The sequence below is a fragment of the Diceros bicornis genome, chromosome 17, assembly GCF_020826845.1.
Source record: "Diceros bicornis minor isolate mBicDic1 chromosome 17, mDicBic1.mat.cur, whole genome shotgun sequence".
Taxonomy (NCBI): domain Eukaryota; kingdom Metazoa; phylum Chordata; class Mammalia; order Perissodactyla; family Rhinocerotidae; genus Diceros; species Diceros bicornis.
Genome location: NC_080756.1, coordinates 49,156,951 through 49,182,078, shown reverse-complemented (window position 1 = coordinate 49,182,078; position 25,128 = coordinate 49,156,951). Strand labels below are relative to the sequence as shown.

General features: G+C 39.5%; 1 long non-coding RNA gene across 1 annotated transcript in view; it reads right to left on the bottom strand.

Moving 5' to 3' along the window:
- Positions 1-8,320: 8,320 nt before the first annotated feature.
- The window catches only part of LOC131416311 (uncharacterized), a 34,033-nt gene continuing 17,225 nt past the window's right edge, over positions 8,321-25,128 (bottom strand). Inside the window, exon 3 of the long non-coding RNA XR_009222576.1 lies at positions 8,321-8,606. This is a non-coding gene — a long non-coding RNA (uncharacterized LOC131416311). The remainder of the gene's footprint in view (positions 8,607-25,128) is intronic.

Sequence of the window (25,128 nt, the reverse complement as noted above, 5' to 3'; positions counted from 1 at the left end):
TTGCCATTTTCTCTCCACTTATTAGAGATACAAATCCTACCCATTCTTAAAATGTGACCTTCACAAAACCTAAAGCCTCTAAATCATCAGCAAACTCTACATTTTCTTGGCTTCTACAGCACTTTATACCTCTACTGACACACATTTGCTTTGTGCTGCAGTTATTTTCATTCATCTTATTTTCCTTTTAGGCTGTAAAGTTCCTTGAAGACAAGGACTCTTCTGTATTAACCATTAGTACTGTTAAAAAAAGAAACAACAGGCCCAAAATGGAGTCACTTGTGCTTCGCTCCACATCAGCAAATGAAGACTTAATACCGATCCTAACTGCAGTTTCAGTCTCTCCCAGGAATGTAACCTTTAATCAGTCAATCTGGAATTACCTGGTCAGCATTAGTGAGGTAATCCTCCTGATAGACCCTTGCTGTCCCCCATAGGAAGGTGACTTGCCTGAAACAATCCACTCTTAGCTAGAAATTTTCTTTTCCCACCCCCTTCCATCTGTAAAAGACTGTCCTTTTGTGTAGCTCTTTGGAGCTGGTTTCCGTTTGCTAGATGGGTTGCTGCCTGATTCATAAATCATCAGATAAAGCCAATTTGACCTTTAAATTTACTCAGTTGAATTTTGGTTTTCAATAGTACTAAAGGGCTCCAGAATATGCCATCCCAAATATGCCTCTTTAGTGTATGGATTATTTTCAGCTAAAGGCAATTGAGAACCAGCAGATGCAGGAAAAGCTCTTTAATTCCCCCTAACTGCCTAGAAATAGGGTATAAATTTTCCCTTTTGTAAAGGAAATTTACATTTATAAAGGAAATTTCTGTTTGTAAATGTGTCTCACGCCAGGAAGAGAGCTCCTCGCAGAGATGACTCTTATCACTTGAGACTCTTATCTGCATAACAAGACAACCCTTATTTACCAGGCATTTCTTCCCTTCCCCTTTCCATACCGTGCCTCCTCCACCCAGAAGCTCAAAATCCATTTTCTTTTGTTTAGCTGATAATGTTACATAAGCCTCAATCATCTGGCTACCTCCTTGAGCTTTCATTTCTTTGTGAACTCCTGTGCATACATACATAATTAAATCTTTGTTTTTTTCTCTTGTTAATCTGTTTCTTATTGGTTTAATTGGTGGGGGGGGGGTGCAGCCAGTAAACCTAAGAGGGTAGAGAAAAAAAGTTTTTCCTCCCCTGCAGTGCTCAACATAGTATTTTGTACCTAGTAAGTTTTCACCAAACACCTGTTGAATTGATCTAAATATAACATACAGATTTGGGTAGAGGGATTGTTTCTCTTCTAATCATTCAAATTTTAATTCAGTGTTGGAATTAATGCTTCCTGTGGAATCTGTGAGACAACTATTATGAAAGTCTAGATAATTACACCATTTACTATTTAACATTCTCATAAATGTCCTCTGTATGAGAAGTCTCAGTTTAAAATAAATTCTATAAGAAAACCAAATGTCTCAGTTTGTCTCATTAAAAAAAACAAAATTTCACCTTCTTATCTCCTTTTTTCCTCCTTCCTCCCTCCTCCCTGCTTTCCTCCCTCCCTCCCTCTCTCTCTCTCTCTCTCTCTCTCTCTCTCTCTCTCGCTCTTTCTTTCTTTCTTTCGACAATCAAAATGCAAGCTATGGCTTGGGTGTAATTATAGGTGCCAAACCAAAGTCAGCTTTTATTTACAACCCCTCTGCCACGTCAGCAGTCCATCTCCTCCTCTGATGTATGCAGACTGCACCCAAACCAGTTTGAGTCATGTTATTTGTATGCCATTAAAATGGGGCATCTGATAATATCTGCTCCCTTTCTCTGGTTCAATGAGTGAACGGGGCTCCTCTCCCTTCCCTTAGTCACCAGCTTTTGAATATTTACAATCTGTGATAATACAAAGAAATGGGTTTTGAACTCTAAGAAGTCTATAGTTGAAGTGGGAAAGCTACAAGGGAATAAAAAACAGAATGGACCCCTAATAATAATGAATTTTCTGTGAGTGGGAGTAGGTTATGGAAGATGGGAGAGAAGAAGAATAAGAATGAATGACTAGAAGCAGTGAAAGTTTACAAAGAAACCCAAGAAAGCTAAATATTTGCTTATGGGTGAACAGGAAGGGAAGGAATAGTGTTGTGTTTTTCACATATTAAGTACTCATTAGCCATTTATACAAGGATTTGGACAGTGCTTAAAAGATAAGGCCTTCTTTCTTAGAATTGAGAATAAGAAAAATTATTCCTTTGAAAGTGCCGTGGTAACTTTAATGCTGTGGGATGATATATTTAAATTGTTTGACTGGAACTTGGTTAAGTCCCTATCTGCATGCAATTCTATATAAACTGAGTTTAGAGTCTTTGGTTCCAGGTATTCACAGCCTGAATCTTTATCTATATTTTTGTAGATGAGCTGATTGAGAACATCTATTTTCAGACTACCTAATCCTGGTTTTCCAACCAGGCAGAGCCATTCAGCCAGCCCCAGTTTTGCTAGGTTAGCACAGTTAATGAGAACTGAAGCAAACCTGAACAACTGGATTATGAGTCCTGAGCCTGGTCGGCCAAGGGGAGTAGACAGATGTTACTGACATAGAGTTGAAGAATACGTAGGCAACTGATCCAGTGCAGAATCAAGGAGTTGGGATATTGGAGTGGAAACTGCATCAGATTTGTGGCCAGGACAACATAAGTTCGAATTTCAGTTCTCTTGTGCAGACTTTGAGCAAATCAGTCAATTTCTCTATGACTCAGTTTCCTGTGACCTTGAACAAAACACTCTATTTCTCTCAGACTCAACTTCCTATAAAAAATTGGAATATAAAGTTATTGTGATGATTAAATGAGATGATGTATGTGAAAATATTTTATAGTCTACAAAGTGTTATGTAAATGTAAGGTATGAATTTTAGGTTATGGTCTTGTTAACGTTATGATTAAGCAAATGGTTTCTATCAGTTTCTGAGAGCAGAAGAGTCATGTACAGTACATGTAGAGACAGGATAAGCCATTCACTAATTCAACACTAATTCAAATGTTTATTAATGGCGTACTATGTGCCAGCAATGTTTTAAGTGCTGGAGATACAACCATAAAAAAAAAAAAAGGTAAAAATTCTTATCCTTGTGGACAGGATATAGATAATAAACAAACAAGCAAAAAAAAGGAGCACTTCAAAAATTCACTTGTGTAAAATTTAAGGTTACATTGTTGTGAATTTAATGCAGATGGTATTTTCAGTTGATAAGATAAAGATAATGAAATGAACTGTATACACAATCAATAGACACTGAATTGAGAAAATCTCAAATTATCAAGAGGGAGTCACTTCAGAACTCCTCCCCACCTCCACCCTGCCCCTGCCCCTAAGAACTTTAGCTGGTTAAGAACTGAGAGCAGAGGTTGGACAGAGGCTAGGAGCCAAGTGCCTTATATCTGGGGTTAAAGTACATAATATGATAGGATGTCTTGGAGAAAGTAACATAGGGAAGGGAAATAGGGAGGACCATGGTAGGTGGGAATGGAGGATGTTCAGGAAGACTCACTGAAAAGACAGTGTCTGAGCAAAGGCCTGAGGGAGGTGGGGGAGCCACCCACATGGAGATCTGGGGCAATCACATGCCTGGCTGAAGGAACAAGGAGGGAAGGTCCAGAGTTGGGAGCATGCCTGGTGTGCTTGAGTGTTAGCAAGGGGGTCACTGAGGCTGTAGTGAAGTGAATGGGGGAGGGCGAGGGCAAGTAAAACCTGGAATCAGAGGGAATGGGGCCAGATGTCGGGGGCTGTGAAAAACACTGAATTTTACTTTGAGTGAGATGGCGAGCCATTGAAAGAGGATGAGCAGAAGAATAACATGATCTGAATGTTCTAGCGGTATCGTTCAGGCCGCTGCATTTAGAACAGATTGCAGGTAACAAGGGCAGAAGCTGAGAGATTAGTGAAAGACTATTGAAATAATCCAGAGGAGAGATACAGTGACTTGGACCAGAGTGGAGCAGTGTTGGTGAGAAGTGGTTGAACTTGGGATATAATTTTTTTTTTTTTTGAGGAAAATTAGCCCTGAAATAACATCTTCCTCGGGAAAAAAACAACCGTTGCCGGGGCCGGCCCGGTGGCGCAAGCGGTTAAGTGCGCGCGCTCCGCTGCGGCGGCCTGGGGTTCGCTGGTTCGGATCCCGGGCGCGCACCGACGCACTGCTTGGCAAGCCATGCTGTGGCGGCGTCCCATATAAAGTGGAGGAAGATGGGCACAGATGTTAGCCCAGGGCCGTCTTCCTCAGCAAAAAAAAAAAAGAGGAGGATTGGCGGATGTTAGCACAGGGCTGATCTCCTCACAAAAAAAAAAAAAAAAACCGTTGCCAATCCTCCTCTTTTAGCTGAGGAAGATTGGCCCTAGGCTAACATCCGTGCCCATCTTCTCTACTTTATATGGGATGCCGCCACAGCATGGCTTGACAAGCAGTGTGTAGGTCCACACCCAGGATCCGAACCTGTGAATCCTGGGCTGCCAAAGTGGAGCAGGCAAACTTAACCACTATGCCACTGGGCTGGCCCGTAAACTTGGGATATAATTTGAAGGTCAAACCAATAGGATTTGCTGACAAACTGAATGTGGGGTGTAAGAGAAAGGAAAGTATATAAAAAGACTCCAAGTTTTTCACCCTGAACAACTGGAAGTGTCAATTGACTTTTACTGAAATGAGAGTGAGGAGGGATGAACTCACAGGGATTGACTTGAAAAGTCAAGAATAATTGTTCTATTTCTCTTCTGATGGTGTTAAGTGAGGGAGTTAGGATTTAATCAGTAAAGATGGAGAAAGAATATAGCCAATTAGAATGAAAATGGCATTCCAAAATTAGGTTGAAGCCATGGTGCAAAAATATGAGGGTAGGTGATGAGCCCACCTAGTGAGCTTGCTACAGGGCAGGGGCGATAAATGAGTTGAAGACTTGGAGCAGGAGACAAGAAGTTGAGGGAGCACAAGACGAAGACTTGCATCTTGCTATCGTAAGATGCCATCACTGGGGCCACAGGAAGGGGCAGAAGACTAAAAACAGGTGGTGGGCAATACCATTCTGGTGGCAGTCATAAGATGTGTGAGTGAAGAGTAGGCAAGAAATTCAGCAAAGACAATCCAGGTAAAAAGAGAACATTAAACCCATGATATAGGGATGGGGAGGAATTGACTACCTATCTTGAGAAAAAGGGGCTAGGTTTACAACATATCATCAATGTGGTATGAAGAGCAATATATTTTTTGAGTGATTTTCCTTTTTGCTCGATCCCCCATCCAATCTATTTTTTGAGATCTGTAGGCTCTACTTGTCAAATATTTCTTGGATCTGTCCACTTCTATTGGCTTCCACTGCTAATACTCTATTCTAGGTTACTAACATCTCTTCTTATTACTCTTGCAACAGCTTCCTAAATGTCTCTCCACTTATTTTCTTGTCTCCCTCTAATCTATTTCCCACATAGGTACAAGAGGGAACTTATTAAAATGTCAATAAGATCATGATAGTTTCCTTAAAATTCTTCAATGGCTCACTATTATTACACTTAGAATAAATTATAACAAAACTAGCACTTCTGTGACACATACTGTGTGCCAGGCACTCTACTAAGAGCATTACATAGATTAATTTGCTTAATATTCAACTCTATGAGGCAGATACACTTGTATAATTTATATTTATCAGATGAGGAAACTGAGGCACTGAGAGGCAATTTGTTCAAAAGGCCTGTCTTACCCTGGCTTTCCCAGAAGCAGAGCCTGCAGTAAACGCATATGCACCACGACTTTATTCAGGAATTCAATCTCAGGAAAGCAGGAGTGAGTCAGGTGAGGAAGGAGCCGATACAAAGTGACACGTTACCTCGATAATGGCCACTGCATGGTATCAAGCACAACCGATCTCTTGACCTTGCCTGACCGTCTCTGAGAAGCTGTATGAATAAATGCATCTCAGGGCACTCCATCTGGAGGGGAGAGGGGAAGATCTTTTTCACTGGCCCTTCTTTCTCTTTGGTCAGAGTTTACCCTCCAGGGCAGTAGCTCCCTTGCGTTTGTGCACACAAGTAAGTCTTAGCACCAACAGGAATGCACCTGGTCACACGAGGACAGGTGCACGGTGTGGGCACAAAGCAAGATGCTATCAGAATGGTCCACATGAAGTCTATCGGAGGCTGGCAGAGCTGTCTGTCACATTGGGGCTGGAGCAGAACAAGTAGCTGAAGGGTACCAGAATGTGCCACCCTAAAATATGCTTCTTTGAGCTAAAGGCAATTAAGAACCAGTGGAAGCAGGAAAAGCTCTTTACTTTCCCCTAAGTGTAAAAACAGAGTATAAATTTCCCCTTTTATAAAGGAAATTTACACTTACAAAGGAAATTTTCATTTGTAAAAGTGTCTCATGCCAGGAAGAGAGCTACTTCCAGAGACAACACTCATCACCTGAGAGACTGTTATCTGCATTATAAGACAACCCTCATTTATCAGACATTTTTTCTCTCACCTTCCCACAACTTGTCTTCCTTGCCCAGAAGCCCAAAACCCCTTTTCCTTTGTTTAGCCTAAGGTGGTATATAAGACTCAATCATCTGACCATCACTTTGAGTTTTCATTTCTTTGCGAACAATCATGCATATGTACATATTTAAATCTGGGTTTTTTTCTCTTGCTAATTTATTTCTCATCAGTTCAATTTGGGGGCCTAGCCAGTGAACCTAGCAGGGTAGAGGGAAAAAAGTTTTCTCTCCTACAGTTAAGGATGCCTGGGATACCACACTTCCCCAGACAGAGGCTGCAGGTGAGATCTGGACCTCTGATAAACTTAGCAAAAGGTAAAAATTCTTTCCAAAGTCAGCCTCCCTGATTTCTGTCTGCAGAGTCTGATTAAATGAGGGTGGTAACAGCCTCTTTGTCTTTTCCTTTCGAAATTTAGAATAGCAGGAGAAAAACAGTTGTAAGAATTAGTTCTTTGGATTATGACTCTTGTAAATTTGGTTTTGAGTACTCATTGCTTATTGATCCTTAGCCTCCCAAGAAAAGTCATTGTTTTCCTCTGTCTCTGCCTTTTGTGTCATTTGTCATAAGGAGGAAAATCATAAGAGATTCTCCTACCATTTCGTGTCTTGAGAGCTTGGCTTGTAACCAGTGAGAGTGTACTCTCCTTGGTCTCTGACAGCTGGGGGCATGGTGTGCAGGTTGTCAGATCTATGTCTGGTGGCTAACCATCAGGCTAGGAAACCTGACACATGAAGTGCATAAGTCTTTCTGACCATACCAGCTCTCAGGGGAGTTTGTCTTACTGAGAGGTCTTAGTCCATAAGGGGTCTTTGTCACCTTTTCCTTTCATTTTCTTGTTTGTGCAGAGAAAAGTCTCATCCCAGTAGAGCCTATCCACCGTGACAGATTAGTGGGTACACGATTGAAGGCGTTCACTTTTGTTGGAGACTAGAGGTTCCTTACTGCTTGTGACAACAAAGGTATTTGATTTCTTAAGCTGTCTTTGGGAGTAACTCTGGATCCTGGGATGTGGAGAGGGGGTCACTATGTGCTGCATCTTTTGTACCCTTTTTGGAGATGCCTCTTGTGTTCATTGTTAAGTCATAAAAAAAGCTTATTGGTTTAGAGCCACATTGGCATAGATATGCCTTTGGAAATTTGGACTTTATATCTAAAAGGATTTTTTTAATATTTATTTTTTTAATTGAGATATAATTGGCATATAACATTATATTAGTTTTAGGTGTACAACATAATGATTTGATATATGTATACATTGCAAAATGATTACCACAATAATTTTCATTAACATCCATCACCACGCATATTCAAATTTTTTTCTTGTGATGAAAACTTTTAAAAAAACAGTCATGCATCACATAACGACATTTTGGTCAACTGTCATTATGTATATATGTCAACTGTGTATATGCCAGTGGTCCCATAAGAGTATAACGAAGCTGAAAATTCCTATTGCCTACTGACATTGTAGCTGTCATAATGTCACAGCACAATGTATTTCTCACATGTTTGTGGTAATGCTGGTATAAACAAACCTACTACACTGCCAGTCATGTAAAAGTATAGCGCATACTGGGGCTGGCCCCCCGGCATAATGGTTAAAGTTCAGTGCACTCTGCTTTGGCAGCCCGGGTTCATGGGTTCAGATCCCAGGCATGGACCTACACCACTCGTCAGCCGTGCTGTGGCAGCAACCTACATATAAAGTGGGGGAAGATTGGCACAGACGTTAGCTCAGGGCGAATCTTCCTCAGCCAAAAAAAAAAAAAGTATGTACAATTATGTACAGTACATAATATTTGATAATGATAATAAACAACTATGTCACTGGTTTATATATTTACTATACTATACTTTTTATCATCATTTTAGAGTATACTCTTTCTACTTATTAAAAAAAGTTTACTGTAAAACAGAATGCCATGTTACACCAGCAGAAGCCTCATATACATCTTGTGTTTACAGCATCTCTTGATGGCATCATTTTCTCTTGTGCTTGATTTAATCTCATGTTGTTTTGTTCCTCATGGCCCCTAAGCATGCAAAATCCACTGCTAATGTTGCCAATAAGAGGTCATGTTGAGTGATTGACCTGCAAATGAAATTAAAAGTGATTAAGGACTACAAAGTGGAAAATCAGTGATGGTTATTGCTCGCCAGTCAGGCATGGCCCATTCCACCATAGCTACGAACTTGAATAACAAGAACAAAGTGACAGAAGCCATTAAAGGATCTGCTTCATTGAAGGCAACAAGACTAAAGTAAATTCAGGAAAGGCCTATATCAGACATGGAGAAACCTCTAATGACCTGGATTGAAAGACCAGACACAGAAGTGTACCCCTCTCAGCACCATGATGATCACAGCAAAAGCAAAAAGGTTGTTTGCAATATTGAATGCCGGACCTGACTACGATATTGAATTTACTGCTAGTTCTGGATGATTTAAACGATTCAAGAATTATTATTCATTACATAACGTGAAAGTGAGCGGTGAGTCTGCGAGTGCTGATGTGAAGGCAGCTGAAGAATTTTTGGAAACTCTAGATAAGCTGATCGTGAAGGAAAATTACTTGCCAGAGCAAATATTCAATGCAGATGAAACATCTCTATTCTGGAAATAGATGCCTGAAAGGACTTTTATTCATAAGGAGGCCAAGTCAATGCCAGGTTTCAAAGACAGGATTACAGTCTTGCTTGGGGGCAATATTGTAGGCTACAAATTGAAACCCTTTGTAATCTGGCACAGTGATAACCCCAGGGCATTCAAGCATATCAATAAGCACACACTGCCAGTGTACTGCAGGAGAAATAAGTCGTGGATGACCCAGCTCCTCTTTCAAGACGCTCTCCTGAATTGTTATGCCAGAGAAATGGAGAAGTACTGTTCAGAGAATAACATACCTTTAGCTTATTGTTGATAATGCTCCCGACATCCTCCTTTTATTGGTAATCTTCATCCCAATCTCAAAGCAGTATTTCTCCCTCCAAACAACACCTATCCAACCAATGGATCCAACCAATGGATCAAGGAGTTATAGTAGCTTTTAAGACCTACTACCTGAGGAGAACCTCTGCCTTGGCTACTGCTGCAACTGAGGAAGACACTGATGCAATTCTGGAAGGATTACAACATCTATGACTGCCTCAAGAACCTTGCTTGGGGTTGGGGTGATGTCACCAAGGAGTATATGAATGGCATGTGGAAGAAGACACTCAAGAGTTCTGTCCAAGACATCAAAAGATTTGCCACGGATGAAGAGGTTGCAAAAATCAACAAGGCTGTGGTTGAGATGGCAAACAATTTCAACCTGGGTGTGGATGAGGATGACATTGAGAAGCTCCTAGACATCCTTCCTGAGGAATTGACTAACGAGGAGTTGTTGGAACTGGAACAGGAAAGCATAGCTGAAGAAGAGGCAAGAGAAAAGGAAACTGCAGGAGAAGAAAAAGAAGAACCTCCAAGAAAGTTCACAGTGAAGGGTTTAGCAGAAGCATTTGAGAACTCAACAAGCTCCTTTAAAGGTTTGAAAACATGGACCCCAACACTGAATGGTTTTCATTAATAGAGAGGAATGTTCATGGTGCATTATCTGCTTACAAGCAAATCCGTGGTGAAAAAAAGAAACAATCAAGCAAACCACCATGGACATAGTTCTGAAAAGAGTGACACCTCTTCAAGGAGAGCCTCAGGCAGGTCCTTGAGGAGGTGTTTTAGAAGGCATTGTTAGCATAGGAGATGACAGCTCCATGCATGTTATTGCCCCTGAAGACCTTCCAGTGGGACAAGATGTGGAGGTGGAAGACAGTGACATTGATGATCCTGATCCTCTGTAGGCCCAGGCTGATGTGTGTGTTTGTGTCTTAGTTTTTAAAAAAAAAGTTTGGAAAGTAAAAAAAACTAAAATTTTTAAAAATAGAAAAAAGCTTATAGAATAATAATATAAAGAAAGAAAATATTTTGTACAGCTGTACAATTTGTGTTTTAAGCTAAGTGTTGTTACAAAAGAGTCAAAAAGTTAAAAAAATTAAAAAGTTTATAAAATAGGCCAGCCTCATGGCTTAGCGGTTAAGTGCACATGCTCCGCTACTGGCGGCCCAGGTTCAGATCCCGGGTGCGCACCGACACACCGCTTCTCCGGCCATGCTGAGGCCGTGTCTCACATACAGCAACTAGAAGGATGTGCAACTATGACATTCAACTATCTACTGGGGCTTTGGGGGCAAAAAAAAGGAGGAGGATTGGCAATAGATGTTAGCTCAGAGCCGGTCTTCCTCAGCAAAAAGAGGAGGATTAGCACGGATGTTAGCTCAGGGCTGATCTTCCTCACAAAAAAAAAAGAAGCCCTCTCCACTGATGAGGGTCTTCTATAAAAAAATAAATAAATAAATAATTTTAAAAAAAGTTTATAAAATAAAAACGTTATAGTAAGCTAAGCTTAATTTATTATTGAAGGAAAAATTTTTTTAATAAATTTAGTGTAGTCTACATGTACAGTGGCCAGCCCTGGCAGTCTAGTGGCTAAGATTAGGTGCTCACACTGCTGCAGCCTAAGTTCGTGTCCCGGTCAGGTCAGCTGTCATAGTGTAACATACTGCGGCGGCTGCTTGTTGCTGTGATGCTGAAAGCTATGCCACCAGTATGTTAAATACCAGCAGAGTCACCCAAAGTGGACAGGTTTCAGGGGAGCTTCCAGACTAAGACAGACTATGAAGAAGGATCTGGCCGCCCACTTCCAGAAAAAATGGTTATGAAAACCCAATGAATAGCAGCAGAGTAGCACCAGAAGGTGAGAGGACAGTACAAAGACCAGGCAGGGTTCCACTCGACTGTACAAAGGGTCTTTAGGAGTCAGAATCAACTCAATGGCACTGACAACAACAAAGTGTACAGTGTTTATAAAGTCCACAGTAGTGTTCAGTAATGTTCTAGGCCTTCACATTCACTCACCACTCACTCACTGACTCACCCAAAGCAGCTTCCAGTCCTGCAAGATCCATTCATGGTAAGTGCCCTATAAAGGTGTACCATTTTTTATCTTTTATACTGTATTTTTTTCTGCACCTTTTCTATGTTTAGATACACAAATACTTATCATTTGTTACAGTTGCCTACAGTATTCAGTACAGGAACATGCTGCATAGCTTTGTAGCCTAGGACCAATATGTTATACCATCTAGCCTAGGTGCGCAATAGGCTATACCATCTAGGTTTGTGTAAGTACACTCTATGATGTTGGCACAAGAAAATCACCTAACGACGCATCTCTCAGAACATATCCCCATTGTTAAGCAATACGTGACTATACTCTTTTAGCAAGTTTCAAATATACAAGATAGTATTGTTTTGTTTTTTGTTTTTTTTATTTTATTTATTCATTTTTTCCCCCAAAGCCCCAGTAGATAGTTGTATGTCATAGTTGCACATCCTTCTAGTTGCTGTATGTGGGACTCGGCCTCAGCATGGCCGGAGAAGCGGTGCGTCGGTGCGCGCCCGGGATCTGAACCCGGGCCACCAGCAGCAGAGCGCGCGCACTTAACCACTAAGCCACAGGGCCGGCCCACAAGATAGTATTGTTAACTACAGTCACCATGCTGTACATTACATCTCTAGGACTTATTTATCTTATACGCAGTTCACAATTGCCTACTTCCTTGTTTGTACTAGAAATTAAGGTTACCAAGGGTTAAGAATTCTAACCAATATATGTAAATGAACTACTAGGAATAATAAAGATAAAGGAAAAATTTCCATATGCAAAGTATGCAAGGAAAATAAGGTGTTTTTGTTAAGGCAAGATATGAGAGATAAAGGATGTCTTTTTGTTAAGGAAAAGAAAAGAGTAATTTTGTCCTAAAGTAGTTTAAGATTATTTACAGGTTGTTTTAGATGAGAAAGAGGAGAATAAAGGACAAAAACCTAGAACGATATAAGAATTTGTAAAAGGAAAGAGAGAGAGAAAACTTTCTCATGTGGTCAAACTGGCTAAAATTAAATGTATTTATCATAAGGTTTTAAAATGAATTTTAATATCAATAGTGTACTGATACAGAACTGGAGTATGGATTACCGGTCTATTCTTTTTTTTTTTTTTTTTTTAAACACTAATCCAAACCAACCTTTATTTATTTATTTTTTTAATTTTATTTATTTTTTATTTTTTTCCCCCAAAGCCCCAGTAGATAGTTGCATGTCATAGCTGCACATCCTTCTAGTTGCTGTATGTGGGACACGGCCTCAGCATGGCCGGAGAAGCGGTGCGTCCGTTCGCGCCCGGGATCTGAACCTGGGCCGCCAGCAGCGGAGCGCACACACTTAACCGCTAAGCCACGGGGCCGGCCCTGGTCTATTCTTAATAATTGTAAAAGGTTTTTCTTTGACTGTTGAGTAATCTGCCTAGAAAACAAAGATTCTGTGTCTTATCAAAACAATTTCCCGTGCCTTGTGTTGTCTTTATCATGTCTTGGAGTACTTGAGAAAACAGAGACTTCTTAATATTTAAAGTGCTACAGTTTGTTTACAGTCATGTGACTTTCTGTATTTGTCTTTGAAATCTTTTATTGTCACTTTGGTTAAATAGATAACCAAGCATTGTTTAATAGTAACCTGTGATCCTGTTCAATCAAGAGTTCAAATCTTTTGACATTTTTTTTTCAAATTTCCCAAAATCAAATTCTTTTTTTATTTTTATTTTTTATAATTTTTATTTATTTATTTTTTCCCCTAAAGCCCCAGTAGATAGTTGTATGTCATAGCTGCACATCCTTCTAGTTGCTGTATGTGGGATGCGGCCTCAGCATGGCTGGAGAAGCGGTGCGTCGGTGCGCGCCCGGGATCTGAACCCGGGCCGCCAGCAGCAGAGCACACGTGCTTAACCGCTAAGCCACGGGGCCAGCCTGCAAAATCAAATTCTAAATGGGGTCTTTTTTGACTCAAAATAACTTTGAGACTCCCCAGAAGGCAACTGGAAAATCTCAAAGGATTTGTTCTCTCACTTTGTAAAAGAGAGATGTTAAATAATGAGATTTATTTGTATGTTAAATTACAGGGGAAGCATTGTCAAATAAGAAGTGATTCTTAACCTTCTTTAGGTTGTATTTGTATGGATATATGTTACTAATATAAATGTTTCAGAAATTGTATAAAGTTCCTAGAAATTTGTCAGTATCTTTGCTATCCATAATATGTCCTTGTATAGTCATCAGTCATAAATGCAGTTGTTATAAAATGTTGTATGTCACAGAAATAACCAAATTTACTTGTCAGTTGTGCCATAATGAACTCTCATCAGATCTTCAACTGTGGCCATTTTAAAGTCTTTTGTCATTTACACACAGTTAATATTTTAGTCTTATTCTTTCTGAAAGCATTTACAATCAGCTACAGGTAAAAATGCTTCATCTTCAAAGAGAGTCACAGAAAAAACTCTGGCAATACTTTGGACTACTGGTTTCTCTCTCTCTCTCTCTCTCCCTTTTTTTTTTTTTGGCTGAGGAAGATTCATCATGCGCTAACATCTGCTACCAATCTTCCTCTCTCTTTTTTTTTTTTTTTGTATGTGAGCTGCCACAATAGCACGGCCACTGACAGATGAGTGGTGTAGGTCCGTGCCCAGGAACTAAACCTGGGCTGCCAAGTGGAGCATGATGAACTCAACCACTAGGCCAACAGGGCTGGCCCTGGAGTACAGGTTTCTGATAACTGTAAGTTCATACCACCAGACCGGGTAAAGATTCCCAAAACTCTAATGGAGAACAAAACAAGAACTAATTTCATGGAACTGAATGGACTGGTAAGGATGATTATAACTTTTATGACCTTTTTGTTTGAAATATCCTTGGTTCTTTAGTGTTTTGTTTTCTAGATTTAAAGAGCCCCTTTTCTCTTTTCTTTAAGTTATCAATAAGTTACAGCAATATGTTAAAGTGAACAAAGAGTAAACATTTACATTTTTTCTCTACCTGATCCTTGCAGAATTTGGAAACTCTTGTTGAATGTTCTTATTTTCATGGTAATATAATTAATTGCATAAGTTCAATAAGAATCTGTTCTCTTTGTAAATAGGACACAATTTGAAACATTGGTTATATTACCATGGCTTTGACTGGAATGTCATATTTGAGAATGATGTACATAAAATCAGATATGACCAGACAATATTAAGGAACTAAAGATGACTGTATTATGAAGCTGGTGCTTACAAAGCCCTGTTGGAATACCCACCTGATACTTAGCTTAGAGGGTTCCTGGTCCTACAGGTAAGTAAGGAAGATCACTTCCTGACAGTCACAGGAAACTTAAAATATAATGGGAACGTCAAGAAAGGAGGAATTCACCCAAATCTATAGGTATTACAGGTAAAGACTGATAGGAAGGTCTTAGCTTGGCTTCCTACCCTCAAGAGCCTTTTCTTTTTATTTATTTAAATTTTTTTACTTTTATTATGGTAAGTTGTTTATTATAAGATGATTTACAAATATCTTGCTGTCTTTATCAAGAGGCTTTTAAGAATCTAATCTGAGTTCCCTTATCTAAAGTTCCAGCAAAGCAGACTTTAAAAAGCCTAAAAAGTCGATTACTATTCTTGCCATATTTATGTAAATAATCAGGCCAAGTTTAATGAGACTAGATTTATTTTGCAAATTAGTCTTACTGTGATTATCCTTGATAGAAATTGGAGTGATTGTAGAGAGAAAAACTCTATGTTTCAATGAAAAAAATATAGCACATCCTTGTGGGTTGTTGAATTCTAGCCATGTTTGCTGTCTTTGAGCTTTTTCACCACTTTATAAATTGTCTCCTGCTGTTTTGTACATTTTGTCGATAATTAACTTTTCCAATTTTTCTCTCAACCTTCTGACTTGGCAGCACTAAGAACTAAAACCTGACTGTGCAGATTCTTATTAGGATTATCTCAAAGACCCCTACAAGATATTGCTGGATGCTTCCATGCTCTGCTCTGAAAAATAAGCACGACTGTGACACTGATGTATATGCCATCACTAAAGACATTCAAACTGCAAACCAGGCAACTGGAAGTTGGATTGTCATGGCCATACTCACTCTACCATCTAAAGATGATTTGGGCCCAATATCTAGAAATCTTTTTGACTGACTTCCCTCTGATCCCCAAAACTGGGTTTATACTTTGCTCCATCCACTAGCTTTGTTTTTCTTTTTGTTTCCATAGAAATGCCCCTTCTGGAAAAAAAGAAGTTTCAAAGGGCAGAATGAAGGGTAACAGAATATGCCACCCCAAAATATGCCTCTTTGGCACACGGATTATTTTGAGCTAAAGGCAATTGAGAATGAGCAGATGCAGGAAAAGCTCTTTACCTCCCCCTACCTGCCTGAAAATGGAGTATAAATTTCCCCTTTTGTAAAAGGGATTTGCCTTTAAAACTGGAATTTCCATTTGTAAAGGTGTGCCTTACCAGGGAGAGAGCTACACCCAGAGACAGCTCTTACCTGAGAGACTCACCCGCACAACAGGACAACCATCATTTACCAGACATTTCCGCCCTTCCGCTTTCCATAAAATCCTACCCTGCCCAGAAGCCCAAACCTCTTTTCTTTTGTTTAGCCTAAGATGGTATATCAAGCCTCAATCATCTGACTGCCTCCTTGAGTTTTTATTTCCTTGTGAGTCCCCATGCATACATATGTAACTAAATCTGTTTTTTTTCTCTTGTTAATTTGTTTCTTATCAGTTTAATTGGGGGGTCCAGCCAGTGAACCTAGGAAGGTAGAGGGAAAAAAGGCTTTCCTTCCCTTAATAGCCAAAGACTCTGCAGATGAATGAAGCCAGGGGATCTGAAGTAGTGCACAAGAAGTAGCTGATGCATACACATAGTAAGTAATAAAGCTGGAATTCAAGCTCTGGCAGCCTGGCCTCAAAGTCTATACATTGAACTTGAAGTAATTTTATTAATTTCTTTGGTGACCTCTTTTTTGTCAGTCTCTTCAGTACAATGTAAGGAACGGAGAATGTCTATCTTATTCCCTATTATATCCTCAACATGGAACACAGTGCCTGACCCAAGGAGATACTCAATAAATATTTGTAGAATGAATGAATAAAGGGTTCCTAAATGAGAAATGGATTTTAAGGTGATATTGTCCATATCATTGAAAGTAAAAGTGCTATCAAGTTACTAAATGGACAAAGAGAAGTACTGATAAGTGAAGATAAAAGACTGGAAGGAAATGAGATGGATGATCTAGTTTGCTCAAATTTCCTTCCAGCTTGAAGAGTCCTTGAACTATGGAAGACATCGTTAAGGAAACACGAAGGAAGCAAAATCAGGAATTCCTTAGGAAGTTCAAAAAAGGAAATGTAGAGAATCTGGCACATTGTATGACATATAGGAAGTTATTTTAAGCAGGTTTTTGAAACTAAATCTATAAATGGGTTACAAAAATCCAAGAACCCCATACAATTTTATACAAAAAAACCATGTCTCTATATTCATATGCAAATTTCTAGGCAATAGTTTCTCTCATGTTTGGAAATGAATCGATAACCTCCACATGGTTAGGAAACATTAATTGATTACAGCAATTTATAGATAATCGAGACTTACTTCCTCAGTTTTCAGATGAAGAAATCAAGGCCTAAAAATGTTATGGGACCTGCTGAAATTCAAACAATGAATTAGGTGACAAGAAGGACCAGGACTCAGGTTTCTCGATTCTCAATCCAGTGCTCTTTGCTGGCCCTGCATCCCTTCCTGAAGTTAAGTCATAAAATACCACGTGTAAAACAAAGAAAAGTTTAATTTTTTGGAAAAAAGAAGAGAAAATTAAAACAGATTGATTACAAAGATAGAAGCAATAGAACCATAAGGCTAGAGAAGTCTCGAGGTATACCTAACTTTTCCCTGATTTCAGGCGAAATGCCTCTAAACATCCTGGAATGTTTATTTTTCAAGATGGTTAAGGTATATGAAAGAAAGGACCAAAATAATTATTCAGCATTCAGCTGAGAAACAAAAAGAACTAGATTATCTTTATTCAAAACATAAGTAGGAGGGTATATCAAAGTTGTCCACAAAAAAGAATTTTAAAAAGAGTAATAAAGGCATAAAGTGACAACCTATCAAAGTCTAGTGCTCATCTATGATGCAAAGCAAAAAAGAAACATGGAGCGTTTTCTTATAAATACTAAGATAACAAAGCATTGTGAACCTCTGATTTCACAGTGTGGTCTCAAGGATAAATTAAGTAAATGAAATCCATAATCTCCAGTCCTCACGTTAGGCAATTAATTAACTTTTGTTCAAAGAACATCAAACTGTTAGGAGACCTGAGTTCAAATCTTGAATTTGCCACTAATTCATGGCCTTGGACAAGTCAACTTCCCTGGTTCTCAGTTTTTTCCATCTTCGGAGTGGAAAAAATGTGATCTTGGGGGGCCGGCCCTGTGGTGTAGTGGTTAAGTTTGGCACACTCCACTTCAGTGGCCCAGGTTCACAGGTTCGGATCCCAGGCACGGATCTACACCACTCGTTAGCCTTGCTGAGGTGGCAGGCCACATACAAAATAGAGGAGGATTGGCACAGATGTTAGCTCAGGGCGAATCTTTCCTGTCAAAAAAAAAAAAAAGTTGAGGGGCTGGCCCCATGGCGTAGCGCTTAAGTGTGCGTGCTCTGCTACTGGTGGCCCGGGTTCAGATCCTGGGCGCGCATCAACACACCACTTGTCAAGCCATGCTGTGGCGGCATCCCATATAAAGTGGAGGAAGATGGGCACAGATGTTAGCCCAGGGCCAGTCTTCCTTAGCAAAAAAAAAAAAAAAAGAGGAGGACTGGCATAGATGTTAGCTCAGGGCTGATCTTCCTCAAAAAAAAAAAAAAGTTGATCTTGGGCAGTGTTTTCTCAAACTTTATTTTGATTGTTTTTTATTTTTAAAAATTTAATTTTTTGATTACCACCCATAGTAAGACATGTTTTATATTATCTGCATGAATAAACATATATGCCTATAACCGAAACAAAAGTTTCATAAAACAATATTGACCCCTAGTAAGTTCAGGGCACTCTGATATTTTCTATTCTATTAGATTTTGTCCTGTTTTTTTCTTTTTTTAAAATGCAGGTTATGACCCATTAAAGTGATTTCATGACCTACACGTGGGTCACAATCTACAGCTTAAAAAACATTATGAAAAACATTCAAGTCACTTGTAGCTTTCATATTCTATTAATCAACTCTCTACGAGAACCACAAGTCAATAGTGAAATCAATTTACTTGAATTTCTATTTTGCCCATCCCAATGTGGAAGGTGATAACGGATAATGATAAAGAATTACAGGTAGCAAAAGGGAAAGAAAGCGGGAGCTTTGAGTATCCATAAAAGGAAATTCAGCCAGTGACTATTTTGACATTGACCATAGAGAAAAAGAAGACATTCACAACTAAATTGGAAAGTTTTCACTGACGTTTTTAAAAGACTGCCCATGAACTGTTTAAGTTTTAAGAGCTTCTTAAGAGAATGTTTGAGAGAAGGAGGAGGCTGAGGCAGTAGGAAGAAGGAGAGGAAAGAGGGAGAAAAAGAAGGAAAGGAGAAAAAAAGAGGTAAATATTCAGGTGGTGGTGGTGGTCCTGACCCCTCTGACCTTCACTGTGCTGGGCTCAGCTCACCAACTGTAAGTGTGACAAAGGACTTTCCGAACCGCGTCAGCATCCCCCACTGTCAGAGCACTCCTTTTGAATTACAATCTGATCATTATGTGTCTGCTTGAAATGCTTCAGGGACTTCTCAGCATCTCCAGAATAGCATGCAAACTCTTCAGCATGGCACACAAACCATTCATAATATGACCACATTTTCCCCTCTTTCCCCAATACCATTCACACCCACAATGCACAAACACCATCACCAGTTACAGCAAATCCTTGGAGTTCCCCAAACCTCCCTTCTCATGCCTCTAATTTTTTTCAGCTCTTTTCTCTTTCTAGAATACCCTCCCCTCTGCTCATCTCTTCTAGTCCTTCAAGTCTAAGCACAAGTATCCTATCTCTGTCATTCCCCACCTGGTCTGTGTCCCTCTAACGCTGCACTTACCCCAATCACAGACGCTAATGTCATATATTGCAACGCACATTTGTTCATCTTTGCCCATAGACTATGAGAACCTTGAAAGCAGGGGTCATGTCCATCCTATTTATAGCTGAACAGTGCCCAGTACATAGCAGAAATTCCATAATCTCATAATTTCTCATAACACAAATTCCACTAACTGCATGAATACTGAAGGACTCCTATGTTCCACCTGTCCCAGCCGCTGAGAGTAACTGAAAGTTCTAAACTTCAGCTTTGATGCTTGACAGTCAAGTGTAATCACATTAAGTAAATAATCCTCCAGTCTCCGGACAAAACTTTAGCTAAATCTTCACATAACAAGTAAAGTGTGAGATTTCTCTAGTTAAAAAAGATGACAATAATTAAGCAGAATGGGAACATAAGCCCCTGGCAGTCAATCTAGAGAATGTTGTCCTCCTAAAATGGCCCCTCCAAAAAAGTTTGGAATTAAAAATGGACAGAACACAGAAAATCACAGTGAAAAGTTATCAGATCTTAGGAAATTTAGTATTTCAACTCCATCCCCTTTGTTAGTGGAAAACAGAGATAAATATGGCTAATGGTAAATATCATATTGTGAAAGAAAGCAAAGCACCTCTAAAACTCGTAGTTGTATTTCTACTCTGATTTTTAAAAGAGTAGGATTTCATTAAGACAGTAAAGCCCTGGTGTGAGGAGCAAGTAACTTGGGATCAGGATAATTCGTTTTTAAGATATGGTAATTAAACACGAGAGGGTCAATTTTCTCTAACAAGGGAAAATGATAAGAGGAACATAGATAAAGAATGTTAGCCCCAGACAGAAAAGAATGAAATATCTGATCTTAGAAAATGAACAGAGGTGAGTCCAATGAAAGACCATAATAAGGAGGGGATAAAACAGATGCTGATTCTAGAGCGGCCAAGCACACCCTTCTGGAATTGAAGTCATTTAGATTTGACGTCTTAACAAGAAACATAAGGGGACAGCTAGGAAGTAAAAAAATATGCTTCTATTAAATTGCTGATAAAAGGCAGGTGAGGGAATACAAAGGGCTGAGGACACGGTTTAAATATCCTTGTCTCTATGACATACAGAATATCTCAACTAGATATTTATTTCATTTCCTGAAGAACAAAGGAAATGAATAAAGTAAATGCACTTATTGGTCATCGGAAACAATAAAGAAGTCTGATTCCAAGAGTATTTCCCAGTGAATGAAATTCTGGTCTTCAGTGAACTCTTTGAAAGAAAATGTTTGTGAGTACCTGAAGAAATATAACCAGTAAAATTATGTGAATTCTTGAGGATAAATCAAGATATGGATGTGATTACATTTTTATCATTGTTGAGATTTTGTCCCCAAAATTACTGATGGTTATCTGTTAGTTGTAAAATTGTGATATTTAGAATTTTTTCTTTTACTTATTTTTGTTATCGAAAGTTTCTACAATGAAGAATATATACTTCATTCCATGTATGCAGTGTATCAAAGAATTTTGTATACAAGGAAAATTGTGTACATCAAAGAATACAATGTATTACTACAGTAATGAAGAAAAATTCCCCTTCCATCCCTCTCTCTCCTCCCCCCTAAAACAATTCTGAATAAGATAACATCTAAAAATTTGCTTTATTTCATCTGTTGTGGTAGACATATGAAAAATTTGATCCCATCAACTCAAACCACTGCTAAGATGATCATGATCTCTAGGAAATTAGACTATTCAGAAGAGCATCAAACTCAGACTCTTAGAATTAGAACCTGGAGGACACAGTTCCAGTAGTAGTGGTGGATTTAATAACCCCTTCCCTCTGGCAGAGGTGACTTTTATTGTTGTGGCTTGACAATAAGTAATCAAGAATGGTTAAGAGATTTTTATATTAATTGATTTAGTCATTGACTATGTTATTACCAATTTTCTTGATTGAAGGAATAGAAAGTAACTCAGCTCAGAAATTTTTTTTTTTTTTTTGCTGGGAAAGGTTTGCTCTGAGCTAACATCTGTTGCCAATCTTCCTCTTTTTGTTTTTTTTTCTCCCCAAACCCCCAGTACATAGTTGTATATTTTAGTTTGAGTCCTAATTCTTCTATGTGAGCCACTGCCACAGCATGGCTACTGACAGATGAGTGGTGTAGTTCCACACCCAGGAACCACACCTGGGCCACCAGGTTCGAAGTGGAGTACGTGGAACTTGAACCGCTAGGCCATCAGGGCTGGTTCTCAGATTTTTTACAAGTGGATCTATTCTTAAGGACAGAAAGAACTCAGGAAAACACTATTCAGCTCCAGCCTCAAGAGAGCTGAGGATGGGAACTGGGACGCTGTCAGGTCAGGGTCATGCTCCATGAGTCCTGGAACCACGTGGTCTTTCTTCTTTGCTACCTTCTGAACATCCGCCCCATTCTTGCCTCTGCAGATCAGATCCTTTCACTTATTCAAAATTTCTGCTCTTCTATGATTTTGGCCTGCATGTGGCTTTTTCTAGCCCATAAAACTGACTCTAGGCATGATGCTACGTAACAGATAGGCACCCCACAACTAACACAAACTCTGAGAGAGCCAATTCCACATTAGTTCCAAGAGAAGAGGCTGATTGTCTCAGCTTGGGTGAGGTGTTCATCCTTGTTTCTAACAGTAATTTCCAAATAAAGGGAATTTGTGCAAACAAGTATCCAAAAGGTACTTATTACTTTTCACTAAGCAACTTTGGATGAATCATTATATTTAGTAATGGAGATGAAAATGTTATCGGGTAGTTCTTCCTTGCCTCTCTCAATTCTCTCACCAAGTATCCTGTTGTTCCTCGCTTTGGCTGCCAAGAGCCCAATCCCAGGTTTTCTTTCCTAAATAATGACCCAACTCCAAAGGCATCTGCACACCTTCTCCCCATCCATAGTCTCATTCCTATAGCAGTCTGCTCTTTCCTGGCTGAAACAGAGCAACTAAGTCATGCTAAAGTACTTATGACTGATAAAGTGATTTTACAGCAGGTCCTTCATCCTCTCAGGGACTTCATTTACTTATCTCTAAAGTGACAGAGCTTGGATTAATTGACTCTTAGGTTGTTTTTTAGTATAACTTTCTAACTTCCAAAGATGAAAGTTGAAGATCACCCCTCCAAAGCTATTTGAATTTTTAAAGGGCATTCTAACTGATAATAATAGTTAACATTCATTTAATGCTTATTATATACCAGACACTCTTCCAAGAGCTTTACATATAATAGTTTCTTTAATCCTTACAACAACACAGGAAAGAGAGTGTGTTAATTAGGATCATATTAACTATGGTAACAAATAAATGCTGAAAATATATACCTTAAACAAAATTAAAGTTTCTTTCTCACTCACATCACAGGCCAGGATGGGTGTTCCCTGGTGGTTTTCTTCCATTTGGTGATTTAGGAACCCAGACTTTCTTTTTGTCCCTTTTAGCACTGCCATCTCCTAGATCTCACAGTCATCTGGTTTCAGCTACAGAAGGAAAAAGAGAGTACAGACACGGTACCCACATCTTAAAGAGTCTGGTCCAGAAGTGACATAGCTCACCTCCACTGATACTCTGTTGATGAGAACTCTCAAGGCAACACCTGGATGCAAAGGAAATTAGGAAATACTGTCTCAGATGGGATAGTTCCCAGAAAAATTAGTGTTTTTCATCACTCCTAATCTACACATTGTTTTCACACTTTAACATCTTTTTGATAGGAATGCTTTGTTCAATCAAGGACAATTATTCAATGTAAATTCATATTTAGTTGGCAGCATTTTTTTTTTTAGGTGAGGAAGATTGGCTCTGAGCTGACATGTTACCAATCCTCCTATTTTTTTTGCTGAGGAAGATTAGCCCTGAGCTAACATCTGTGCCCATCTTCCTCTATTTTGTGTGTGGGATGCTACCACACATGGCTTGATGAGCGGTGTGTAGGTCCGTGCCCGGGATTCAAACCTGCGTACTCTGGGCCGCCAAAGCAGAGCACGCAAACTTAACCACTACACCACCGGGCCAGCCCCTGTAGTTGGCAGCATTTTTTCTATCTTAGTATTACAAAAAAATTGTGTATTTGACAACCAATGAAATCTTAGGTTAGATGAGATTCAGTGTACAATATGGAAGAGGGAGCAGAAATTTTGGCTCTTCCTCGTCTGCCATTCTTTTCACCAAATATTCATGCATACTCTTCTTTTCTCACTCCAAGGATACATACAAAAGTCCAATCAACTTCAAGCATACAGCTCCAAGTCCAGTATCTTTGGGTGATGTGAAGCCTTTCCATCTAAAGCTCTTCTCAGTATGGTGATATACAAATATATAAAAAAGTTATCTTATCTCACACTATGATGATAAAACAGGGACAAGATAATCATAATAAAAATTCCTATGAAGAGGGCCGGCCCGGTGGCGCAGGCGGTTAAGTGCGCGCGCTCCGCTGCGGCGGCCCGGGGTTCGCTGGTTCGGATCCCGGGCGCGCACCGACGCACTGCTTGGTGAGCCATGCTGTGGCGGCGTCCCATATAAAGTGGAGGAAGATGGGCACAGATGTTAGCCCAGGGCCGTCTTCCTCAGCAAAAAAAAAAGAGGAGAATTGGCGGATGTTAGCTCAGGGCTGATCTCCTCACAAAAAAAAAAAAAAAAAAAAAAAAAAAAATTCCTATGAAGAAAGAGAAGAATTGGGAAAGCATAGCAGTCACTTGTCCATTATAGTAATGGATTCTGCTTTTTAAGTTATCATAGACATAATTTTAAAAATGCTTTGCCAATGCATAACCTGGGTCTCTGTCTTTCCAGCACCCAATGTCTGTTCCTTTGCCATCTGCTGCCCAAATGTTCAGCCAAATACAGTTACTTTAGGGTTTTGTTATAGCAGCATTTCCTTCAAAGTACCAATTTCTGAATTAATTAGGGTGATGTTAGGGGCAGTGAATAATAGACCCCCAAATATATGGCACAAACATAATAGAGGTTTATTTCTGATTCATTTAAGCTCCTAGACCAAATGTTCCCAGTTGGTGGGCAGCTTTCCAGTTGGTGCATCCAGTATCCTTCCATCTTGTGGTTCAGTCTTCCCCTAGGTCCTCATCTTCAAGTGAATCCAGCTGATGGAAGGAGAAAGATGATGGAGAACTGACATCTGCTTCTTAAATCTTGACCTGAAAATGCCATACACCACCACATTCCACTGGTTGGCATCAGAAGGAAGACAACTTCTGGTGCAGGAGGAATGGGGAAATCTAGTCTTTGTCTGGGTAGCTGCTTCTAGTGACAACTCAATCCTCTGCAGGGGAAGCACAAATTTTGGCAGACAGCTGGCTGTTTCTGATACAAGAAGATGAAGATTCAATTTTGAATGATAGATGTTTAGTGGCCGGGAGAAATTTAAATAATATTATTAAGAAGTTCCTCATAGACTGCTCAGATCATAACATATCACTAGCTACCAACTCTGTGTCCGTGTGTTATTGTGAAATATTAGATGAAATATCTATGACAAAAATTGAATCAAAAGCAAGAATAGGGCTGGCCCCATGGCTTAGCGGTTAAGTG